General features: G+C 44.5%; 1 protein-coding gene across 25 annotated transcripts in view; it reads left to right on the forward strand.

Moving 5' to 3' along the window:
* The first annotated feature begins 299 nt into the window (after window positions 1-299).
* The window catches only part of LOC114112673 (zinc finger protein 665-like), a 54,957-nt gene continuing 28,911 nt past the window's right edge, over window positions 300-26,345 (forward strand). For 5 of the 25 annotated variants that reach the window (XM_060398941.1, XM_060398952.1, XM_060398943.1 and 2 more), the window contains exons 1-2: window positions 22,495-22,551; window positions 24,692-24,750. The gene's annotated coding sequence lies outside the window, so the exon portion shown is untranslated. Of the gene's footprint in view, window positions 3,338-5,089; window positions 5,161-15,065; window positions 15,222-15,544; window positions 15,788-16,370; window positions 16,938-17,064; window positions 17,222-17,723; window positions 17,811-22,494; window positions 23,611-24,057; window positions 24,127-24,691; window positions 24,751-26,345 lie in introns of those variants that run through there. The other 20 variants (XM_060398942.1, XM_060398930.1, XM_060398944.1 and 17 more) reach the window with 12 other exon arrangements.

Here is a 26,345-nt window from a genome sequence, read left to right on the forward strand (position 1 = left end):
CATGGGTTTGGGCGGACTCCGGCAGTTGGTGATAGACAGGGTTGCCTGGCGTGCTGCGGTTCATGGGGTCGCAAAGAGTCGGACACAACTGAGAGACTGTACTGAACTGAACTGCCCGCTGCGGCAGGACGCTTTGCCCCCTGCGCCGAGTCGCCTCTTCTCAACGTGCCGCGCCGTGCCCTGTCGAATCTCCCGGCCCCGCCGGCTGAGTCGCCGCGCCCAGGCGCGCCGGAACGCTCCGCCCCGCCCCTCCTGCCAATCCGAGACGGCCCGCCCCTCTGCTCATGGGGTTCCGCCTCACATTCCAAAGGTCCGGCTGGTCAGGCTTCTCTGTACCCCCTACTCCCGGACGGCCAGGCCCTACCTGCAGGCCTTGCAGCTATCTTTCTGCGCGTGCGGCACCGTGACCCACGCGGAAGCGGAGAGCGGCGAGTGGAGGTCCCAGAGCAGCGTGAGTTTCTGTCCTTGGAGTCAAACCTGCCTCTCGCAGTCTCCTTTCTTTGTACCCCGGCTCTGAGGGTGGTACTGACCCTAAATCCCCGCTCCCGCCCCACCACGCTCAGCAAATTCGAACATCTCCGTAAGCGGCGAAGGGGCGCCTGCCTTTTGGTTTAAAGTCCGCACTGAAGCCGGTTCCTGCTTTTGGAACACTGAAACCCTGCGTTTCGCATTTTTTCTGGCTTAACGCTGTTTACTGACCTCACGGACCCCTCTATCCTTTTTGCACTACATACAGTTCTATTAGGCGAGGTGGTTTATTCGCTCCAAGTTCTTCAGCCTCTCCTCGGGCCCTGGAGGCTTCGCCGGCCGCCCCCGCTCCCGGAGAGGCCGCGTTTTCTCCCCGGTCCTGGGATTCTGGAGAGCTCTCCCCGCTCTGAGACCCCTCTTCCCCCAGCCCCTCTGTTCTCAGGTCTCCTCAGGCCGGTCCTTCTGCGCTTCAGAGTGACCTTTCCCCTGATCCCTGGTAGGGGGAGGTGACCTGAACCAGCCATGTGACGCCCATGGTTCTTTGGCCCCAAATACCACCCGCTGGAATTTGGCTCTTGCGGGAGGGCCTTTCTTATTCAGTCTCGTACCCTGTTAATAGTGGGCGGAAGGCGGGATCAGAAGAAGCAGAGACAGCGACTCCTAGAGAACTGGAAAATTGAGAATAGCATGTGGGACAAGCGATGGCAGTGAAGAGGATTGTGAGGAACTTGAAAGACAGCTTCATGAAAGAGAATTAGCCTTGAAGGGAGCGGGTGGGGAAAGGAGAGAAATTCAGAGAAAAGCAGGATCTCCGGAGCGTTAAGGGTGAGCAACATAGGGAGGTGTGGTTGTTCTTTCCGACTCTGTGAGTCTTGTATCTCCCAGAGTTTTCTCAAATCCATGTCCCTTGAGTCCAGGGATGGTATCCAACCATCTCATCCTCTGCCGCCCTCTTCTATAGCCTTCAAGGGAGAGCGTCTGTAAATCAGGGCGACAAAGAGGGCGACAGTGGAGAGGCAGTTTACACAACCCGCAAAGGGGACACAAGAGTTGGGACCAGAGCCACAATATCCTGCTGGGAGAGAAAGGGGACTTCTAGAGATTGGAGGAGCTGAGAAAAAAAGCGAGCTGAAAGGAAGCATAACCACTTGGGAGTGCCAGAGAGTTGGGAGGGAGGGAGGGAGGGCAGAGGTGGAAGAAGAAAGGCAGAAATACAGGGAGATTGAGGATCATCAGGGAGGATGAGAGAAAGCAACTTGAAGGCGAACAGATGGCAGAGAGAGGCGGGATGGGAGGCAGGGAAGAAGTAGAGAGGAGAGAAAAAGAGACAGAGAAAGAAGTAGGGAAACAGATCAACCAAATGGAGTGGAAACAGCTAGTGTGCAGGTGATGGTGGGGACTAGATCCACAAGAGTGCTGAGTCAGTTGAGTAAGAATTATTAAGTCATTATGCATTGATTTTTGGCTTTAAAATCTAATGCAAATCTTGCTTCTTTAAATTATACAGATAAGAATGAGAACTGCAAAACTTCTGTCTGTGAGGCATGTGTATTTTGTAATAATTTGTATTCAAAGATCATCCATGTGTAGAGCCTGTTGAGGTGGGGGCTGTGGCAGTGACTTGATTCTCTCAGCTGTGGGTTACCCCCTTCCCTATTCCTGGTGAGAGCAGAGATGAAGAGAGAAGAAATGGGACAAGAACTGGACTGACTCTTACTACATGATGCCTTTTCAAGGAACTTTAAACATGTTCTTTGTGATGGTTTTACTTTTGGCTTTCTGCTTTCTTTACATTTAATTATTTTTATAGCTTGGGATAAAGATTTGTTCGTTCAATAGCAACTTTCCTGTAAACAGTTGTGGAGATGTGTCTCACTTGGGACAACTTGGATGAATGTAGAGAATATCATGGTAAGTGAATTAAGACAGACAGGGAAAGACTGGTATGTCCTTCCATTATATGGAATGTAAAAAAAAAAATGAAACTCACTAGTACCAGAGCGTAGGATGGTGGTCATCTGGGGCTGGGAGGTGGGGAAGATGGGGAGATGTTGGTCAAAAGGTACAGATTTTGAGTTGTAAAATGAATGCGTCCTGGGGATGTATGCGCAGCATGCTGACTGTAGTTAATTCTGTTCTGTTACTGCATGCTGGGAATTTGTCAGGAGAGTGCGTCTTCAGTGTTTTTACCACACACAGAACATGGGAATTTGGAGGTGATGGATGTGTTCATTAGTGGTTTGTGATAAATATTTCACAGTGTACACGTGTCACATGGTCACAGGGTGTATGGTATGTATACACACACTCCTTTGGTTAGTCAGTTCTCACCCATCAGACATGTTCCTCAGGATCTTGTGTGGGGCCTCGCCCCAGGAATGTGCAAAGAGCTGCAGATGATTCAGGTCTGGATCCTGCATTGAGCACCAGGGCTCTTAGCCTCCACTTCTGAGACTGAGTTCAGGCCCTGGGGGAGGGGAGGGCGCTCTGCTCTGAGTGGAGCTGGACCAGGGCCTGCTGTGTGACCTGAAGGGCATCTTGGGTCAGCAGAGGTGCCCCCTGCCACTGTGTACATGAGGCCTCACCAGGAGGGGAGTGTGATCCAAGGAAATTGTGGGAAAGTCCTGTGTTGGACTCTATGCAGGAATTGACTGTCCTGAGTCCCTCCTGAGACAGTGGACACAGAGGACTGTCTGTTCCACACAGTGAGGGCTTCCCTGTGTGTGTGTGGTTGGGGCTCAGGAAAGGGATGTGTTGACTCTAAGCATTAAAGAGTGTGTTTTCAACTTTCATGATAGAACTGTGAAGACTCATGGATGAAGAAGCCCAGAAGAGGAAAAAGCAGGAGTCAGGCATGGCTCTTTCTCAGGTAGGGTCATATTCTCAGTGGATTCTTACACTGCCTTCCTGAAATGCCCTTCTCAGGACTCACTAATCATGTCTGACTCTGGAGTGTCCTGTCTGACTACTGTACATGCACACTCACCTAGGGCCTTCCCTCAGGGCCTGTCGTCTCCACTTAGATCCTGTCTCCTCATGACCTGGTGACCTGGCCCTTGTGAGGAGGCTCCCCTGGGCACCATCCTGGGCAGGGCTTTTCACCCACGGGTTGGAGACGGGGTCTCAGTGCTGTTGGGCAGCAGGGACTGTTTAGGGCTGATCTGGATGCGCTGTCTGCTCTCAGTCAATAGGGTAAAGAAGCTATGTGTGGACCTCAGGTATTAACATGTACAGTACATGGTAAAATCTGTAAAAGAGGCCAATGAGTGGAAATCAGTTCTTACTTTTTATAGTACATTTAAAACTAAATGAGCACCTCCTTGAAAACTTAAGTGTTTGGGAATGGAATGGAAAGTTCAGAAAGAGATCTCAGGACTAGATGGTGTTTCATATCATTGTCTGTTTTATCTTTTTTCTTCTTTTTCAGTTTCTTTTTTTTTTTTTAATTCTTTTCATTGTTTCTAGTCTTTCCATTGTCTATTTAAACCATGAAATCAAGTTTACTAATATTTTTTGTCTTTCTTTCTTGGTTGCAAGTTGTGTCTTGCAGGGCAATTGAACGTAAAACCCCTGCAGTAGAAATGCAGGGTCTTAAGCACTGGACCACCAGGAAAGTCCCAACTTTACTAATTTTGATTCATTATTTATTTCAGAAACAATATTTAATGTAGGCAATTAGAGACCAAGAATTGGCTCCAAATAGCTTTCCATTGATTTATCAGAATATTATTTCTACTGAAATGATCCTTACCTCTTTTTCTTCTTCTCCTTTTGTGTGAAAATAAAAACTCTGCTCGGGGCCTATTGGTGAAATGTATTTTCATATCAGGGACAGTTGACCTTCAAGGTTGTGGCCATCAAATTCACTCCTGAGGCATGAGAATGCCTGAACCCTGTTCAGAGGGCCTTGTACAGGGATGTGATGATAGAGACCCTCAGAAACGTGCTCTCTGTGGGTAAGAATAACTTGCCTCTGAAGTTTGGGATCTGCCCTGGGGGTGTGTCTCTGCATTTTCTCTGTATGCCTCTTGGTAGCCCGTTTTTAGTGACTGAGCTCAAAGCCCTGTTGACTCAGACATGAAAAACCTCATGATTGGCATTAGGAATTTAAACTTGTCCTCTCTTCAGGTGATCTGCCCACTACATGGTACAGAAGGAGTATTTCCAGAGCTTAAGTATTTATAAAGTTGATTTCAAACTTTTGAAATATCCAATTTCCTATTTTCTACCCCTATGGTCTTGGTTTAGTAGTTCTTTAAAAGTAATAGATATTTGCATATTGTACTATTCCTTATGCATTCAGAAGGAGGTAGAGAGGGAATGAATTTGTGAAGTACTGTTCTTTCCATCTTTAATGCTTTAATCAATATTCACACCTTGGAATTCATCAGAGAATTCATACTGGAAAGAGATGTAATAAGTGTGGCAAAGTCTTTAGTTGGAGTTGGGGCCTTATAATTCATCAATATATAACGGACAGAAACCATAGAAATGTAATGAGGGTGGGAAACCTTTAGTGCACGTTTAGTCTTAACTGACCATCAAGCAGTTAAGACATATAGGAGAGAAGCTCTTTAAATGTATGTGGCAAAGCCTTTAGTTACAGATCTTATTTTTACAGTTCATCGGAGAATTCATACTGCAGAAAAACCATATAAATATGATGTTTGTGGCCAGTGCTTTACTCAAAAGGTGAGCCTTGGAATTCTTCAGAGAATTCATACTAGAGAGAAAACTTACAAATGTAATGAGAGTGACCAAGATTTCAATGCATGTTGAGCTCTAACCAACCATCAAGCAGTTCATACAGGAAAGAAATCGTATAAATGTAATTTATGTGGCAAAGCCTTCTGTTACAGGTTTTATATTACGGTTCATTGGAGAATTCATACTGGAGAGAAACCATATAAATGTGATGTGTGCGGCCAGTTCTTTACTCAAAATACACAACTTGGAATTCATCTGGGAGTTCGTGCTGGAGAGAAACCGTATAAATGTGATGTATGTGGCAAAGCCTTTAGGCAAAATGGACACCTTACAGTTCATCAGAGAATTCATACTGAATTCAGTTCAGTTCAGTTCAGTTGCTTACTCATGTCTGACTCTTTCCAACCCCATGAACCGCAGCATGCCAGGCCTCCCTGTTAATCACCAACTCCTCGAGTTCACTCTGACTCATGTCTATTGAGTCAGTGATACCATCCAGCCATCTCATCCTCTGTTGTCCCCTTCTCCTCCTGCCCTCAATCCCTCCCAGCATCAGGGTCTTTTCAAATGAGTCAGTTTTTCACATCAGATGGCCAAAGTATTGGAGTTTCAGCTTCAACATCAGTCCCTCCAACGAACACCCAGGACTGATCTCTATAGGATGGACGGGTTGGATCTCCTTGCAGTCCAAGGGACTCTCAAGAGTCTTCTCCAACACCACAGTTCAAAAGCATCAATTCTTTGGTGCTCAGCTTTCTTTATAGTCCAACTCTCACATCCATACATGACCACTGGAGAGACCATAGCGTTGACTAGACAAACCTTTGTTGGCAAAGTAATGTGTTTGCTTTTGAATATGCTGTCTAGGTTGGTCATAACTTTCCTTCCAAGGAGTAAGTGTCTTTTACTTTAATGGCTGCAATCACCATCTGCAGTGATTTGGAGCCCAGAAAAGTAAAGTCAGCCACTGATTCCACTGGTTCCCCATCTATTTGCCATGAACTGATAGAACTGGATGCCATGATCTTAGTTTTCTGAATGTTGAGCTTTAAGCCAACTTTTTCACTCTCCTCTTTCATTTTCATCAAGACGCTCTTCTTCTTCACTTTCTACAATAAGGATGGTGTCATCTGCATATCTGAGGTTATTGATATTTCTCCCAGCAATCTTGACTCCAGCTTGTGCTTCTTCCAGCCCAGCGTTTCTCATGATGTACTCTGCATATAAGTTAAATAAGCACAGTGACCATATACAGCCTTGACGTCCTCCTTTTCCTATTTGGAACCTGTCTGTTGTTCCATGTCCAGTTCTAACTGTTGCTTCCTGACCTGCATACAGGTTTCTCAAGAGGCAGATCAGGTGGTCTGGTATTCCATCTCTTGAATAATTTTCCACAGTTTATTGTGATCCACACAGTCAAAGGCTTTGGCATAGTCAATAAAGCAGAAAGAGATGTTTTTCTGGAACTCTTGCTTTTTCCATGATCCAGAGGATGTTGCCAATTTGATCTCTGGTTCCTGCGCCTTTTTAAAATCCAGCTTGGACATCTGGAAGTTCACAGTTCATTTATTTCTGAAGCCTGGTTTGGGGAATTTTAAGCATTATCTTACTAGTGTGTGAGATGGGTGCAATTGTGCGGTAGTTTAAGCATTCTTTGGGATTGGAATGAAAAGTGATCTTTTCCAGTCCTGTGGCCACCGCTGACTTTTCCAAATTTGCTGGCATATTGAGTGCAGCACTCTCACAGCGTCATCTTTCGGGATTTGAAAGAGCTCAACTGGAATTCCATCACCTCCACTAGCTTTGTTCACAGTGATGCTTCCTAAGTCCCACTTGACTTCACATTCCAGGATGTCTGGCTCTAGGTGAGTGATCACACCATCATGATTATCTGGGTTGTGAAGATCTTTTTGTACACTTCTGTGTATTCTTGCCACCTCTTCTTAATATCTTTTGCTTCTGTTAGGTCCCTATCATTTCTGTCTTTTATTGAGCCCATCTTTGCACGAAATGTTCCCTTGGTATCTCTAATTTTCTTGAAGAGATCTCTAGTCCTTCCCATTTTATTCTTTTCCTCTATTTCTTTGCATTGATCACTGAGGAAGCCTTTTTTTTTTAATCTCTGCTTGCTATTCTTTGGAACTCTGCATTCAAATGGGTATATCTTTCTTTTTCTCCTTTGCTTTTTGCTTCTCTTCTTTTCACAGCTATTTGTAAAGCCTCCTCAGACAACCATTTTGCTTTTTTGCATTTCTTTTTCCTGGGGATAGTCTTGATTCCTGTCTCTTATACAGTGTCATGAACCTACATCCATAGTTCATCTGGAACTCTATCTATCTACTGGAGAGAAACCGTATAAATGTGATATATGTGGCAAACCTTTAGTCAAAGTGCAAAGTTGTAGTTCATCAGAGAATTAATACTGGAGAGAAACCATATAAATGTGATATTTGTGGCCAGTGCTTTACTCAAAATGCCAACCTTGGAAGTCACCAGAGAATTCATACTGGAGAGTAACCTTACAAATGTAACATGTGTGACAAAGCCTTTAGTCAGATTTCTGGCCTTATAGTTCATCAGAGAACTCATACTAGAGAGAAATCATACAAATATAATTAGTGTGCCAGAGCTTTCATTGCACATTCATCTATAACTGACCATTAGGGATAGCGATATAAATGTAATTTATATGTCAAAGCCTTCAGTCACAGAAATCGTTTTGCAGATAATCAGTGAATCCATACTGGAGTGAAACCTTACAGATGTAATAAATGCAGTTAAGTATATCATCCTTTTGACCTTCAGAAAAGTCAAACTGTAGGAAAACTGCACAAATACAGTGGGTGTGGCAAAGCTTTGGATTCTGAGTTCAGAACAAACTAACCGTCATGTAATGAATTCTGAGATCTTGCCCATGTAGTGATTGTGGCAGATGTTTTAGAAGGCATTCAAACCTTACAAATCATGAAAAAAAGATCATCCTGGAAAGAAGCCATACATTTAGAGTGCAGTAAATCTTAAGGGGACCATAAGGTCACCTGTACATGAGAGAAAGGATGTAAATGTAATATATGTGACCAGTGCTTCAATATAAGTCTCATTAGTCACATCATCAGGGAATTCATAATCCAGAGAAAGGAAATGTAATAAGTGGGGCAAATGCACCAGGTAGCATTCAGCCCTAAAAAGACATCAGGTGATCCATACGCAAGAGACCTTACAAATGTATTCACTGTGGTGAGGCTTTTGTCAGGTGATTCCATTTAGGCTTCATGAGAAAATTCATACTCCAATACACAGAAGCTATGTTGATGTAATGAGTGTGTCTTGACAACAGTCTTATAGAGAGCTTATAGACAACAGTCTCAATTTAATATTCCGTAAAGAAGTCATTCTGAAGGAAAAGCTTACAAGTGATAATGAATGTGTAAAACCTTCACTCGGGGCTCATATCTCACCAATCATCAGATGATCCATACTAGGGAGATCCTTACAAATGTATGTAATGTGGCAAGGCTTCTAGGTGCTGCCTTAAACTCAGGATTTACCAAATACTTAGAAATGCAATGACTATGGCAGTTTTTACAATTGCTACTCACTCTCTAGGTATGTAGGAATATATATCCTGGAGACAAGCCACACAAATGTGTTTGTAGGAAGGAGTTTTCTGAAACAGCAAAGTTTGAGGACGATACTAGAGCAATGCCCTACAGGTGCAATGGGAGTGGAAAAAGTTTCAGCTTGAGTTGAAGTATTATGCAATAAGAGTCCATATTGAAGAGAAGTCATGAACTGTGTAGGCAAGGGCTTTCTCAAGACATCAGAGTGTATTAGACTTAAAAATATATGTCTTTCAAAGAAACCACACAAAAGTTGTGTATGCTATTTCCTCTGAAATCAGGAAGAAGACAAGGGTGCCCACTCTCACCACAACTATTCAACATAGTTTTGGAAGTCCTAGCAGTGAGAGAAGAAAAAGAAATAAAAGGAATGCAGATTGGAAAAGAAATAAAATTCTTATTGTTTGCAGATGACACGATCCTCTACATAGAAAACCCTAAAGATAGCACCAGAAAATTACTAGAGCTAATCAATGAATATAGTAAAGTTTGAGGATATAAAATTAATACTCATAAATCTCTTGCATTCCTATATACTAAGAATGAAAAAAGAGAAACTAAGGAAACAATCCCATTCACCATTGCAATGAAAAGAATAAAGTACTTATGAATAAATTCACCCAAAGAAACAAAGACTTATGTATGCAAAACTATAAAACACTAGTGAAAGGAAGATGACACAAATAGATGGAGCAATATACCATGTTCGTGGATTGGAAGAATCAGTATAGTGAAAATGAGTATTCTACCCAAAGGAATCTATAGATGGGAAGATGTTAATGTGTGAACTTTGAGTTGGAAAATGAGTAAGTTCTGGGGAGCTATGTGCAGCATTCTAACTGCAGTAAATTCTTCTGTGTTACTACATACTTTAAATTTGCCAGTAGAGTAAATCTTAAGTGTTCTCACCATACAAAACATGGGACCTGGGAGTTGATGGATGTGTTGATGACTGGATTGTGATAAATATTTCACAGTGTATACATCTGTCAAATGGTCATATCATGCATGATAAGTATACACATATCCATTTGATTAGTTCTATTTCAGTAAGGCTGGAAAAGAAGAAAGTAGGAGGTGGGCTGAGTTTGCCACCTTTAATGGTGTTCAACCCATATTTCCCATGAGATCCATGAAGCATTTTGCAAAACCATGTATGGTACCCCCTGCCCTATCAGACGTCCTCAGATACTTGAGTGGGTCCTAGTCCCAGGTATGTTCACAGTGCAGCAAATCTGATCTGGATCCTACATTGAGAACCAAGGCTCTTAGGCTCCACTTCTGAGACTGAGAATAGCCCCAGGGATGAGGAGGCCACTCTGTTCTGAGTGGGGATGGACCCGGGCCTGCTGTGTGACCTGAAGGGGATGGTGGGGTCAGCAGAGGTGCCCCCGGCTGCTGGGTACGTGAGGCCTCACCAGGAGGGGAATGTGATCCTAGGAAAAGTGTGGGAAAGCTCCTGTATTGGTCTCTGTGCTGGAACTGACTGTCCTGAGTCCCTCCTGAGACAGTGGGCACAGAGGACTGTCTGTTCCCCATGGAGGGCTTCCCTGCATGTATAGTTGGGGCTCAGGAAGGGGGACTGTTGATTGTAGGTATTAAACAGCCATGTTTTCAACTTTTGTATCAACCTCTGCAGGATGCCTGAGAAAAAACCTGGAAGAGGGGAGAAAAAGAGTCAGGAATGGCTCTTTCTCAGGTGTCATATTCTGAGTGATTCTCAGTCTGTCCTTCCTGAAATGGCTTTCTCTGGACTCGCTAATCCTGTCTGACTCTGGAGTATCCTGTCTGTCTCCTGTACATGCACACTCACCGGGGGTCTTCTCTGAGGGCCTGTCACCTCCACCTAGATCCCATCTCCCCATGACCTGGTGACCTGGCCCTTGTGAGGAGGCTCCCCTGGGCACCGTCCTGGGCAGGGCTTCTCAACCACGGGTTGGAGACACGGTCTCAGTGCTGTTGGGCTGCAAGTTTGCTTAGGGCCCATCTCGATGTGCTGTCTGCTCTCTGTCAACCAGAATCAAGAAGCTGCACGTGGACATGAGGTATTAACACTCACAATATGTGGTAAAATCTGGAAAAGAGGCCAATAAGGACAAATCAGTCCTGACTATTTCTAGTACATTTAAAGCTAAATGAGGACCTCCTTGAAAATCTTGGTGTTTGAGAATGGAATGGAAAGTTCAGAAAGAGACCTCAGGGCTAGGGGGCTTTTCATTCCATCATCTATTTTTCACTATGAAGTCCAGGTTTACTGATTTTTTGGTCTTCTTTGTTACATGGTGCAGCTTGCAGAATCTTAGTTCCCTGAGTATGGATTGAACCTGAAACTCCGGAGATGGAAGTGCGAGGTCTTAACCACGGGACTGCCAGGGAAACCCCCAACTTTACTAACCTTGGTTCATTGTTTTATTGTGGAATTAACAAATAAACTTTGGTTTTTGTTAATAACTACATACCTAAAATTAACTGCGGATAGTCATTTTTTTAGAAAATTATTTATTTAGGTGTTCTGGGTCTTTGTTGCTGCTTGGTCTTTTCTCTAGTTGCCAGCAGTGGGGGCTGTTCTCTAGTCGTGGTGCATGCGATTCCCATTGTGGTGTCTTGTTGCAGAGCATGGGCTGTATGATGCTTGGGCTTCAGTAGTTTCAGCACTTGGGCCTAGTAGTTTGGGCTCTTGGGCGCTACAGCACAGGCTCAGTAGTTGTGTCACTTGGTCTTAGTTGCCCCGAGGCATGTGGCCTTATCCTGGAGCAGAACCCATGTCTTCCGCATTTGTGGGTGGATTCTTTACCATTGCGCCAGGAGAGATGCCCTCATATTATTTGTGAAGACCGGTATTTTATAGAGATTGGACTCAAAGTATTCTATATATGTTTTTTATAAGACTACTACTTTTTCTTTTTTTAAAACTAATATAGTATTAGAGTTGAGATGTCCCTGTTGGTACAGTGGATAAGAATGTGTCTGCCAATGCAGGGGATATGGGTTGGATCTCCCTGGTCCGAGAGGATTCCTCATGCCTGGGAGTAACTAAGCCCATCCACCACAACTACTGAGCCTATGTTCAAGAGCCTGTGAGCTAAAACTACAGACCCCATGTGTTGCAACTACAGAAGCCTTGTGCCTGCAGTTCACCTACAACCTGTTCTCTGTAACAAAAGATGCCATTGCAGTGAGAAGCCTACTCACCACAACTACAGAGTATCTCCCCCTCAGTGCAACTAGAAAAAGCCACACAAAGTAACAAAGACCAGCACTACCTAAATAAATAAACAAGCTTTTTAAAAAAGGTAATATTGACACACTTAAGTACAGTTGATTCATTTTCATGGCCCCAGAGATGCTGAAATACATATGACTAAAAAGTGATCATGGGAAAATGATTTAAAAATGTGTCAAGAGGCAACTCTTCATTTCAGTCAATCGTGTATTTACATGTGCATGCATGTGTGCATGGATATGCAACTCCATGGTTTTATTACAAAACATCATCTCATAAATAAGCTTTGTACTTTTGAACAGTTGAAATTATATCTTAAATATATGTGTAGCCGTAAATTTTTTCTACCCTAGCACAGGAATGATTTAAATAGTAATAAGATTACTGATATTGTGTGTGTGTGTGGGGGGAGGGGTTGAGGAGTGACCCTATACAATGACCTTTTAAGGCCTTCCATTGCTCTTCAAATTCCTTGATGTTATTTGAGGTTTCTCAGGGAACTCTTACTGATGGACTTTAATGCTCTGTCACCTAACTGTTTGATTCCTTAGGTTCAAAGGAATTTGACTTGACTTGACTCCATCCTCTTTTAGTATAAAAGGGGACTGAGTTCTAACTCAGATAAGATGGCTTTGGAGGTACAGTCCACCATATTTTCGGTTTGCTGACTTTCTGAATAAAGCCATTATTCCTGCCCCAGCAACTCGTCTCTCAATTATCAGCCTGTTGTGTGGAGAGGAGTAGAAGTTTAGAATGTGTACTAAAGGAACAATGCGGTTTTCATCAATTTTTAAAGATGTATTGCTCTTTTTGGCCACATGATGCAAAGAGCAGATGCAATGGAAAAGATCCTGATGCTGGGAAAGATTGTGGGCAGGAGAAGAGGGTGACAGAGGATGAGATGGTTGGATGGCACTACCCACTCAATGAACACGAGTTTGGGAAAACTCTGGGAGATAGTGAAGGACAGGGAAGCCTGGTGTGCTGGAGTTCATGGAGTTACAAAGAGTCAGATTCGACTTAGCAACTGATCAACGAAAATTGCTCTTTTTAAAGCAATGGTTAGTAAACTTTTTCAATTTCAAAATAAAAAAAAGGTACTGACGGAAGTTCCCATCACATACCTTAGTCCTCCACTCTCAGACTGTAGGTTTTGACCTTGTGTCTCTGGAACTGAGCCATGTGGAGGTTGGCCTTCCAGCTGAATGAAGAACAAAGAGGAAAAGTGATACAGGATGTCACTGTAAAATGGCACGTTTTCCCCAGGCATAGTTTTGTATTTCTTAATTTAGTTTGCAGTACAGAGAGAAATCCAGAAAATTTTCTTGTTTTCTTAAGATGGCTAAATTATTCTAATGGCAGGAAATGTTCTGCATCCAACCACTGCCCTACAGGAACTCTTTGGAGACTCAGATTCTCAACCTCTGAATCGCTAGGAGCAGGACAGGCAAGAACCTGCTGATAAAACCATTTATTTATTTATTGCACTTGAAAATATGTGGGTTACTTTCAAATACTTTTGGTGTTGATTTCTCACATAGTTTCACAGTAATAAGAGAGCAGGCCCTGTATGATGTCAATACTCTTTATTTAGGCCATGAAACTTCTGCACCTTGTTTTACACCACGTTCCAGTATCTCCTGGTTAATAGTCTATGGGGACTTGAATAAAATTTGTATCTTGCTCTTGTGTGAAAATTGTATAAGTCTTAATTATGTTGAATTGGTTCACAATTCTTTTCAGGTCTAGTATATCCTACTTTCCTGTCCATTTTATTAATTTTTGAGAGCTTAATATTGAAATTCCAACTAAAATTCTTAATTTGTCCACTGAAGAAATTGTAATATATAGTGGAACTGTCTGTAACTACTTTCAAAGCCTCATGTAAATGTGTTGTCATACTTTCATAATTTCAAAAAATTTTAAAAAGGAAAATAAAATCTTTATTGAAACTTTTCTACTTGTTAGGAGGACATATCCTAGTTTCCAACATACTGGTCTCCAAAGTTAGAAGCTTTTGCCTTGAAAGTGTAATGGGATGACACAGTGACCTGGGAAGGCCGGCCGCCCCTGCCTGCATGGCCCGGTGGAGCCCCGCCGCAGCAGTGCCTCTGGTCCACGGAATCCACCAGCTTCCTCCTCTCTACTGTACCCAGTGCATGTTTCCCTCACATCCTGAGGGGGGAGCTCAAAGTGACCCAGTTCAGTTCAGTTCAGTTCAGTCGCTCAGTCATGTCCGACTCTTTGCGACCCCATGAATTGCAGCACGCCAGGCCTCCCTGTACATCACCATCTCCTGGAGTTCACTCAGACTCACGTCCATCCAGTCAGTGATGCCATCCAGCCATCTCATCCTCTGGTGTCCCCTACTCCTCCTGCTCCCAATCCCTCCCAGTTCAGAGCCTTTTCCAATGAGTCAACTCTTCGCGTGAGTTGGCCAAAGTACTGGAGTTTCAGCTTTAGCATCATTCCTTCCAAAAGAAATCCCAGGGCTGATCTCCTTCAGAATGGACTGGTTGCATCTCCTTGCAGTCCAAGGGACTCTCAAGAATCTTCTCCAACACCACAGTTCAAAAGCATCAATTCTTCGGTGCTCAGCCTTCTTCACAGTCCAACCCTCACATCCATACATGACCACAGGAAAAACCATAGCCTTGACTAGACAGACCTTAGTCGGCAAAGTAACGTCTCTGCTTTTGAATATGCTATCTAGGTTGGTCATTATTTTTCTTCCAAGGAGTAAGTGTCTTTTAATTTCGTGGCTGCAGTCACCATCTGCAATTATTTTGGAGCCCCAAAAAATAAAGTCTGACACTGTTTCCACTGTTTCCCCATCTATTTGCCATGAAGTGATGGGCCCAGATGCCATGATCTTCTTTTTCTGAATGTTGAGCTTTAAGCCAACTTTTTCCCTCTCCTCTTTCACTTTCATCAAGAGGCATTTTAGTTCCTCTTCACTTTCTGCCATAAGGGTGGTGTCATCTGCATATCTGAGGTTATTGATATTTCTCCCAGCAATCTTGATTCCAGCTTGTGTTTTTTTCCAGTCCAGCGTTTCTCATGATGTACTCTGCATAGAAGTTAAATAAGCAGGGTGACAATATACAGCCTTGACGTCCTCCTTTTCCTATTTGAAACCAGTCTGTTGTTCCATGTCCAGTTCTGTTACTTCCTGATGTGCATACAGATTTCTCAAGAGGCAGGTAAGGTGGTCTGGTATTCCCATCTCTCTGAGAATTTTCCACAGTTTATTTTGATCCACACAGTCAAAGGCTTTGGCATAGTCAATAAAGCAGAAATAGATGTTTTTCTGGAACTCTCTTGCTTTGTCCATGATCCAACGGATGTTGGCAATTTGATCTCTGGTTCCTCTGCCTTTTCTAAAACCATCTTGAACATGAGGAAGTTCACGGTTCACATATTGCTGAAGCCTGGCTTGGATAATTTTGAGCATTAGTTTACGAGCATGTGAGATGAGTCCAATTGTGCGGTAGTTTGAGCATTCTTTTGCATTGCCTTCCTTTAGGATTGGAATGAAAACTGAACTTTTCCAGTCCTGTGGCCACTGCTGAGTTTTCCAAATTTGCTGGCATATTGAGTGCAGCACTTTCACAGCATGATCTTTCAGGATTTGAAATAGCTCAACTGGACCCATGTCCTCAAAATTTCCAGGAGGCTGTGGGGGAATGTATAAAATTCAAATTAAATCGGAAGAATTTAAGAAGAGAACTGTCTGGCAGCCAACAGGCACTGAAAGAAGAAATCAAAGGTAGGCACGGATTGCAGATTTTTAGATCTGTCCCCAAACACTGACCATACCCTGGCTGCTTAGATGTTGTTGCTAAAACACTGGATGAATCTTACTAACAGGGGCTTCCCTTGTGGCTCAGCTTGTAAAGAATCAGCCTGCAATGCGGGAGACCTGGGTTGCAAAGATCCCTGGCTTGCAAAGATCCCACGCAGAAGGGAAAGACTACCCACTCCAGCGTTCTGGCCTAGAGAATTCCATGGACTGTATAGACCATGGGGTCCCAGAGTCGGAAACGACTGAGCGACTTTCACTACTACCACTGCTCTTTTCTCAACATATGACAAAAAGTTTATTTTGTTCATCGACATTTCTATATTGTAATTATAGAAGAATATGCTATCTATTTAGATGTTAAAGGCAATAAATTAGGAAAAAAGAAAAACCAGACTGTAATTTATGGGGCATCACAGGACTGTTAAACACCTCCAGGCCCCTTGCCCCGCCTAGCTCTGGCACTGCAGACCTGGACGCTCCTCGCCCCGCCCCTCGCTTGCAGCGATCCGCCCAGCCCCCGACCCGGAAGCTCCGCCTCGGAATCCGCGCGTGCGCAGTTTCCTGCGGAAGCGGAAGGCCGCGAGAGAAGGGCGCTGGATGGCCCTTCACTTTTTTTTCTCCGACTGTAAACGTGTGCTGCGCGCTTAGCCGTCCAACCCGCCCTTGCCACGCCCATCTTTAGGGTCCCGGTGGTTCTGCAGCAGTAATATCCCAACACCCCTCCGTCCGCCCCAAATAAACCGAGAGGCCGTGGTTGCCGGTCGAGTGTTCGAAATCGCTCTGAGGCTTGTCCTTGCCGTTTGCTTTTCGGCCTTAGGCCCCAGAGACACCGCCTTTAGGGATATTTTCCTGCTTAAAACTTAACCGTTAGTACCTACGCCTGTGCCTTGTAAAGTCCCCGGGCGCGAGGGGGATTCGGGCACGTCCACCTCCACCGCCTCACCCTGTCGGCCCCTGGAGGTCGCATCAGCAGCCCTGTTACCGAAGAAGCCGCGTCCTCTCCCCGGTCCTGGGATTCTGGAGAGCCCGCCCGGCCCGAGACCTCCTTGGCTCCCAGCCTCGCTGCCCATGTCTCCTTAGGCTGATCGTTCTGCCCCGCAGGCCTCGCTTCCTGGTCAGTCCCTTTTCCTCACCCCTGGGCTGGACGTGTGACACCCAGTGTTTTTCCGTCACGAGTCCCTCTTGTTGGAAAAGGTGCTCTTTTGTTAGGCGGGCGTTTCATTTACTCATCATTTCTGTAGATACGTGGGCGACGGAGATCAGAAGAAGCAATGACTGAGAGTGAAAGGCAAACTCAGAAGTGGAAAACAATGAGAGAACCCACGGGGTCTCCCAGGATGGCTGAGGCAGTTGCCAAAGGAATGTGAAATGAAATAGAGTTAGCCTTTAAAGTAGCGGGTGAGTGAAAGAATAATGGACAAAGGCGTGGGATCTCCAGGAGTTGGAGACAAGGAGACAGGGGCCCCACGTCTGCGGTAGGAGGGCTGACGGGGTGATCCTAGGAGAGAAACAGGGAGAGGTGTTGACTAGAAGAGAAGAGAAGGAAGTAAGCCTAGACACCTGCAGTGCCCCAGAGTGGGAGTGTAACAGGGAGAGAAGGGATGTGACTAGAAGGCAGAGAGGGAGCAGAGTTGGAGAAAGAAAGAGACATATGTATAGATGTTTAGGACAATTAGAAGGGTGGGGGTGGGGAGAAGAGCAGCAAGAGGAGAAACAAGTTGCCAAGGGGGACGGGACAGGTGTGAGGGAAGAAATAGAGGGCAGAAACAGCATCCCACCTGAGGCAGTGGACACCGAAGGACTGTTCCACATAGTGAGGTCTTCCTGTTTTTTATGGTTGTGGCAAACAAAGGGGGGATGTTGATATTAAGCCTTAAGCAGCCTGTTTTCCACTTGCCAGATCAACTTCTAAAAACTTAGATTGTCTGAGGAAGAAGCTGGGAAGAGGAGGAAAAAAGGCAAGAAAAGAGGAATGGCTCTTTCTCAGGTAAAATCATGTTCTCAGTTGATTCTCAGTCTGTCCTTCCTGAAATCCCTTCTTTGGACCTACTAATCATCTCTGACTCTGAAGTATCCTTCCTGACACTGGTACATACACACACTCACCAGGGAACTTCCCTCAGGGCCTGTCATCTCCACTTAGATCCCAGCTCCCCATGACCCAGTGGCCTGGACCTTGTGTTGAGGGCACCATCCTGGGCAGGGCTTCACACCCACAGGTTTGAGAAAGGGTCTCAGTGCTGTTGGGCAGCAGGGATTGCCTCGGGTCCTTCTGGCTGTGCAGTCTGCTCTTTGTCAATCAGGATTAAGAAGCTGTGGGTGGAAGTCAGGTGTTACCATGCACAGTACCTGGTAAAATCTGGAAGTAGACCTAAAAAGGGAAATTTGTTCTAAGGTAATTGAAGCTAAGTGAGTGAGTCACTGACTTCAAAATCTTGATTGGAAATGGGATGGAAAGTTCAGAATCAGGTATCAGTGATAGAGAGTGTGCTATTCCATCATCTGTTTGAAACTGTGACATGAATCTGAATCTCTGAGAGCTGGAAATTCACTGTCATTGCCTTCATTGTTCAGATTTTGTCTTTTCACTGTGTTCATTTTGTGGTTTGAAACAGAGGTGTTTTTACTTTTGATGCAGGTGAGGTTTCCTCTTCATTGGTTAACCCATAGATTCACCATTTGTTATGGCAGCTGTCTTTTTTCCACTGGGTTTTCTTAGATTTTACGTATATGCAAATGGTTATTTCTGAACATTCCCTTCTGTTCCCTTGGTGTATAAATCCGTGTTTATGCCAGTACTACACCATCTGGATGATATTGTGATATGGCTTGAAATTTTAAAAAGGGTGGCCTTCATCTTTCATCTTTGTACTTATTGAAGAGTATTTTTGCAGTTTGTAATCCCCTTGAGATTCTTTATGACTTCTGGCAAGTTTTTTCTATTTCTACCAACATTTCTATTGTACGTTTCATAATGAATTGATTAAATCTGTGGAACACTTTGAGTAACTTGGAAATATAGAGTACTGGAATTTCCAGTCCATGACTACTAGATTTATTTGTTTATTGTGGATTTCTTTTAGAAATGGCTAAGTCGTTTTCAGTGTATATGTTTCACCTCCTTGGTGAATTGTTCCTAAGTATTTCATCCATTTTTAATATAATAGTAAAATTTTTATGTGATTTTCTTTTCACATTGTTCATTGTGTATAGAAGTGCAGCTGATTTGGACGTTGACTGTTGTATCTTGCAAGTTTGCTAAAATTGCTATTTGATGGGGCAGGAGGTTTTTTTGTGTCTGTATGGAATCAACAGTTTATACACAAAAGACTTTATCCTCTAGGGAAGAAGGTAACTTTCTAATTTTTCACTTTGGAAAGTTTTGATTTCTTTTTCTTGTGTAATTGCTCTGGTTAGGGGTTTCAGTCCTTTGTTGAACAGTGATGCAGTGTGCACATCCTTGCCTTCTTCCCAATCTCAGAAGAAGTTTTCAGTCTTTCACCATTGAGAACAATGTTCAGTTCACTTCAGTTCAGTCCCTCAGTCGTGTCCAACTTTTTGTGACCCCATTAATCGCAGCATGCCAGGCCTCTCTGTCCATCAGCAACTCCCAGAGTTCACTCAGACTTACATCCATCGAGTCAGTGATGCCATCCAGAGCCATCTCATCCTCTGTCGTCCGCTTCTCCTCCTGCCCCCAATCCCTCCCAGCATCAGAGTCTTTTCCCATGAGTCAACTCTTCACAAGTATTGCAGTTTCAGCTTTAGCATTGTTCCTTCCAAAGAACACCCAGGACTGATCTCCCTCAGGATGGACTGGTTGGATCTCCTTGCAGTCCAAGGGACTCTCAAGAGTCTTCTCCAACACCACAATTCAAAAGCATCAATTCTTTGGCTCTCAGCCTTCTTCACAGTCCAACTCTCACATCCATACATGACCACTGGAAAAACCATAGCCTTGACTAGACGGACCTTTGTTGACAAAGTAATGTCTCTGCTCAGTACAGAGTTTAAGCGGAGTTGTTTTGTTGTGTAATCATCAGCTCTGGGATTAAAGAAAACAGTTTGTCCTTTTCTCCTCCTTGATAATTCCAGACCACTTTCTATCCTCCTCGAGAGCCCCAGACCCCTTTCTCCTCCTGGGGTACCCTAGACTTCTCAACCTACCTAGGAATTGAGTCTCTCAGCTCTTTGCCCAAAGAGAAGTTTGTTTATTAAAGTCCCAGAGGAAGCTTAACCTTTCCCCGTGTCCTCAGCCTGTCCTTCAACATGTATCATGTGTTCTTTCACCCGCCAGTGGTGCTGCAGCTCCATCAGACACAAAGGCAAGTTTTGTATCCACAACACTCGCCATCTCCCTGCTGTGAGCCGGTTGTTCTTGAGTGTGAGGAGCATGAGGTGGGCTGCCTTGCCCCCTCTTCTCTCTTTGTGGGCTTGGATATATTGGCTACTCAATTCTTAGTCCATATAGATCAGAGCTGATGCCCCAAGCGTCTAACCCCTGATCCAGTGCTGGTTACATCACAGTTGTCATATTTGGAAGATAGAATCAGAAAATAGGAAAGTACTGGCTGCTCTTTAATTTTATCTGGCACCTCAGAACCTGTAATGAACTGTCTTAGTCCCTGTCTGCCTCTTGAGATCACTCAGTCATTTCTGCTGTTCTCCTTTTGCTGCCATACATGTCAGGGTGTGTGCAATAAGCTGGTGGATTGGATCTTCTGTGCCTGTTACTTAGGAAAACTGTAAGGACAGCAGTCGAACAAAGGGAATATGTGTGAATCTTTCAGACTTTTAACTTGGCATCTCTGGATGGACCAAATAGTCCCATCTCAAGGTCTTAGGCTATGAGACCCCCACATCTCATAGTTTTCCACTCTTGTACTGGTCTATCTAGTCTGGGAGTGTAGACTCTTCCTGACTTTGCGTTCTCCTTAGTTTGTATAATTTTTCCTTTTAAATTTGATTTTGAAGTATGTGGCTCTAGGGTCTGAAGTCATGTCCAGTTTCTTTGCTGTGGTAATCCGCCTGTGTTTACAGGGCAGCTCCTCCTGGACTCTCTGTGGTGTGGGTTTACTGGGTAAGAGAAAATTTTTAAAGGAGAATCCTTTCCCTTATTGGTTGTAATATTTTCCTGCTGCATACAGAATTACCACTTGAAGCTACTTAGTATAGTGGTCATCGTGTTCTGTGATATTAGAAAGTATCTGAAGACCTTGACCTGTACATCTTTTTCTGGCTTTGAGTGATGTCAGAGAAGCGTGCGTGAAGGGCACTGTGATAGTGTTGTTCACGTGTACTATCACCATGCCCTTTGAACCTCACCAAGAGGTGTAGGAACTTCTCCTGACAAGGGTACTGTCCAGGTTCACACCCTCGTATTTGTGAGCCTGTTGACTAAACTGTTGCTGATGCTACATGCTTGTCACCTCGGTGCTATTGATCATTCTGCCTCCAGACTTAATTTTGTAGCAACTTAATGACAGAGCTTATGTAGTGGAATGATAACTTCAGTGATGAACCATCATTTGTTTTTTTTTCAAGGCATAGCTACTTTCTTTTTTTATATTTGTATGCATTATAAATGATTGTCTTTTATTTTTGTCATTAAGTTTCTATTTTATGTTACTCTTTGTATTTTATTTACAGTATGTGGGATGGTTGGTTAAGAAAGCTCCCCCATCCCTGTGGTGGAATTGGTGATCAGTACTTTGTGGAGTTCTTTATGTATTCTTAATGTTAAACTATTATTGAATATATGCTTGGCAATTTTTTGGTCTTATAGTGTACATTGTTTTTTCACTGCTGAGGATGGTTTACTGCACAATATTTGATAATCAGGATGTGTGCAATTTACCTTTTTTATTTTGTTGGCATGAGCTTTTGGTGTTGTATCTGATAAATCATTGGTGAATCTACTGTCAAGAATCATTTTTAGGTTATCTGTATGAAATTATGGATGCTAGGCAAACTTATTGTGATAATTGTTTCACAGTATACGTATCAATTAATTTTTTCTCTGTAGCTTAAACTTACACAATGATATTTGTCATTGTAAGAGTTGCTTATAAAACCCCTTTATGTCACTGTTTAAAGAGTTGGGTTTAGAAAGGGGAAATAATTAAAACACGTTGGATAAAAGAAACAATAACGCAGTTTATAATCATTTAAAGTGTCTTGCTCTTAAAAGGCTGTGGTTAGTGACCCAAATGATCACATCCCTTAAGTCCTCCATCTCAGACACCCAGGTACTGACCCTAAGTTTGCTGTTTTGTAGGGTATGAGTAGGGAATAGCCCGTTTCTACCTAGGCAGAGTTTTGTATTTGTAATATAGAGACTAGTCCCATTCTTGTTTCTTAAAACTGCCCAAGTTCCCAGATCCCTGAATTGCTTCAGCCTCACTAGCAGGATCTGAGCACAACATGCTGTGAAAAACAGTTTTTATTGAGAATAAACCCTTTTAGACTTAAGAGGAAGTATCTTGGCTTCCGACATAACTTGAAGCTTTTACCTGAGCAGTGTTACAGACGGAAAGTGAATGCTGTCAAGGTAACAGGCCCCGCCCCCTCCACGCCCCGCCCCTCCCACGAACGGTGCGCACAGCGGGTGCTCGCCCCGCCCCTGGTCGGAAGCCGCGGCTCTAAAACCAAGAGCCCTTTCCCACGGAGCCGGAAGCTGGAGAGCGCGGAGCCGAGGTCCCCGAGTGGCGCCTAAGCTTTCTTCTAGAGTAAGTTTGCAGAGCTCGCCACCCCTCCAACCCCTACCTCCGCGCCCGCTCACTCGTCCTCATGGTGTGGTAAATGCCAGCGACCTGAACACCCTGGCACCCGGTGCTCGGCCTCGAATAAACGCTGCCACTGCCGTTTCGGCCCAGTTATCTTTTCGTTTGGGTTTTAAGCGTTGCTGAGGCTGTTTCGGCCCTCGGTGTGCGTAAACCCCGCCTCTGGCGACATTTTCCTGCTTAAAACCCTTTTTGACCTTTGGCCTCGCCAAGCAAAGCCCTCTCTCCCGAGTTGGAGTCGCGCCCGCCCCGTCGCCTTCTCAACCGCTGGAGGCAGAGCCCTGATAGGCCGCGCGCTCTCTCCCGATTCCCGGGATTCCGCAGAGCCGGCCCTGCTCCTGAGCCCCTTCCCTCCCAGCCCCTCCGTCCTCGCGTCTCCTGAGGCCAGTCCTTCTGCCCCGCAGCAGCCCCCTTTCCTGTCAGCCCGTCCCCTCACCCCTCATAGGGTAGGTGACCTGGGCCAGCCATGTGACAGCCAGTGCTGTTCCATGCCCAGTTCAACTCGGTCGGAAAAGGTGCCCTTCCGGTCCGGGGGCGTCTCGTTCTGTCGGCCACTCAGTAAATTCAGGAGGCAGGAGGATCAGGAGAAGCAGAGTCAGAAGGACGGAGAGAAATAACTGAAACTGAGGAGAAAAGCATCAGGGAGAACCAGTAGGAAAACTGAGACTGGCTGAGGGATTTGCAAAGGGATAGTCAAGTCAAAGAGGTTAAGCCTTGGAAATAGCCAAGTGAGTAAAATAGAGAAGTATTAATAAATCAGAAAGCCAGATCTCCAGGGACTGGAAAACAGCATAGGGAGAACTGCCCTGTCTCAGTGATGGGAGCGGGGAGGCGAAGGGCGATGAGGACGTCTGAGGTGGAGAGTCCCTAACTGGGTTTTGGCCGAGTTTGAGTCAGGCTTCTTGGGTTAGAGTCCCAAGTGGTGTTTTCACCCGGTTGGAGTCCCGCCACAAGGGTTCAAGTCTCAGTCTGAGGTGGCCGGTTTTATGGTGCTGGCAGAGAAAGGTAGGAGCAGAGGAAGAAAGGGCTGGAAGGAAGCATAGCCACATGGCCTGCCAGAGAGTGGGGAGGAAGGGAGAGTCACAGCGAGAGAAGAGAAGTAATCTGGAGCGCAAAGAGGGAGCCGAAATGGGGGAAGAAAGAGGCAGACATAGGTATGGATTTTTGAAAGACTCAGGAAGGTTGGAGAGAGAGAGCATTTCGAGGGGGAACGAATTGCAGCAGCCTGGGACAGGACACGTGTGAGGGAGGAAATAGGACAGGAGCAGCAGGAGAGCAGAGGGGGAGAAAAAGAGACACCAGACCCAGATGAAATAGGGAGCTAGGTGAACAGAGGGGTAAGCTCGATCCAGGTGTGGCCAGTTTTCGGATACAGATGATTTTTTTAGTTATACAGAGGAGAATGAGAATTTCAAAACTCCTGTCTAAAAGGCTTGTGTCTTTTTTTATTAGTTGTGGCAGAAGATGACTTTCATTTGCAAACCCTGTTGAGCCTGGGGCAGTGGCTTGATTCACTGAGTTGTGAGTAACCCCCTTCCCTGGTCCTATCATAAGATAGAGATCAGGAAAGAAGAGACCTGGAGCAAGAAATGACCTGTCTCTAGAGTGTCGCACTGTAGTAGCTTTTTTTTTTGGATGAATTTTTTTGGCTGTGCTGTTCTGTGGGCTCAGGAGCTGTGGCTCCCAGGTTCTAAAGCACAGGCTCAGTAGTGCACAGGCTTAGTTGCTTGCACTTGTGGGATCTTCCTGAACCAGGGATAGAACCCATGTCCCCTGCATTGTCAGGCAGATTCTTATCCACTGTATCATTATTGGGTAGCATTTTTAAAGGAACACTTTTTTTTTTTTTTTTAAACGGATTCACATTTTCTCCTTTCTTTATGTATGGTGCTTTTTGTAGCTTGGAATAGGTCTTAATTCATTCAGTTCTGTACTCATTTTTAACTTCAGAAATAAGCTTTTTTAGTTTCCAGTATTCTACTCTTATCATCCTTTTCTAAAATGATTATTCTCCACAATTTTTTAAACTTTGACACCAGGTTTTTGGATTAAAAATCATTCAGTTTTTTTTCCAAATTTTTTTCAGATTCATTGCTTGCCTGAGTGCTTTCTTCCCTTCATCTCATACATTTGAAATCTTCTTTGGTAAGTAGTAAATGTTCTTAGACTATTTTGCGCCATACTTAGCAAAAATGTCACCTCGTTTATCAGTTCTAATGAGATAGATGAACCTAGAGTCTATTATACAGAGTGAAACAAGTCAGAAACAGAAAGACAAATACTGTATATTAATACATATACATGGAATTTAGAAAGATGGTACCAGTGATCCTACATGCAGGGCAACAAAGGGAGACACAGATGTAAAGAACAGACTTTTGGACTCAGTGGGAGAAGGTGAGAGTGGGATGATTTGAGAGAATAGCACTGAACCATGTAAATTACCATATGTAAAATAGAATGATCAGTGCAAGTTCAATGCATGAAGCAGGGCACCCAAAGCCAGTGCTCTGGAACAACCCAGAGAGATCTGGTGAGAAGGGAGGTGGAAGGGGTTCAGAATGGGAGGTGGCTGCTTCTGCTGCTAAGTCGTCTCAGTTGTGTCCGACTCTGTGTGACCCCATAGACGGCAGCCCAACAGGCTCCTCTGTCCCTGGGATTCTCCAGGCAAGAATACTGGCATGGGTTGCCATTTCCTTCTCCAGTGCATGAAAGCGAAAAGTGAAAGTGAAGTTGCTCAGTCGTGTCTGGCTCTTAGCGACCCCATGGACCGCAGCCTACCAGGCTCCACCATCCATGGGATTTTCCAGGCAGGAGTACTGGAGTGGGGTGCCATTATAGTCACTGCTACTGCTAAGTCACTTCATTCGTGTCCGACTCTGCGCGACCCCATAGACAGCAGCCCACCAGGTTCCCCCATTCCTGGGATTCTCCAAGCAAGAACAGTTGAGTGGGTTGCCATTTCCTTCTCCAGTGCATGAAAGTGAAAAGTGAAAGTGAAGTCGCTCAGTCGTGCCCGACCCTCAGAGACCCCATGGACTGCAGCCTTCCAGGCTTCTCTGTCCATGGGATTTTCCAGGCAAGAGTACTGGAGTGGGGTGCCATTGCCTTCAGTCTGTCAATGAAAGAACAGAATGTTTTAAAACTCAGAATGGCACCAGGCCCCTCATCCATAAGATGCATTTTGGGATAATCTTGGCACCAGATGATTCATCCCAGGCCAAAAATGATTAATTTGAATCTTGTAGAAGGGCAGATTACCATGCAAATAGTTTTGTTTACATAGATTAGGGGACAGTATCTGAGTATAACATACTGGTTTGTGAAGTAGGTTCTGAGCCGTTAGGCGGAACAGACTTGAAGACAGTCTGGGGTAAATGTATAGTCCATTCACATAGCTTAAGACAAAGATTTCCATAAGAAAAATGCCTTGGTTAACTCAAGGTTTGAGAATAGTTAACTTCAGGTAAAACCAGGTGTCATTATGGAAACAAGGTATGTTAAAAGAAACCTCCTTTTAAATTTGTATAGAGAATGACAAAAGTATCGCTAGTTTGTTTCCTCCTGGCGCTTAAGAGAGAGAAAAATGTCTGACACTTACAGCCTATTTCCTCCATTTGGAGACCCCTGGCCTTCCTGCCTGTTACCCTCTCATTCCCCTCTTTTTTCTTTTTAGAAGAATTATGTTGCCTAGGGACAAGGGGCATTGTTCCCGTTCCATAACTGCTTCCGAGCTGAAA

This window comes from Ovis aries, chromosome 14, assembly GCF_016772045.2.
Source record: "Ovis aries strain OAR_USU_Benz2616 breed Rambouillet chromosome 14, ARS-UI_Ramb_v3.0, whole genome shotgun sequence".
NCBI lineage: Eukaryota > Metazoa > Chordata > Mammalia > Artiodactyla > Bovidae > Ovis > Ovis aries.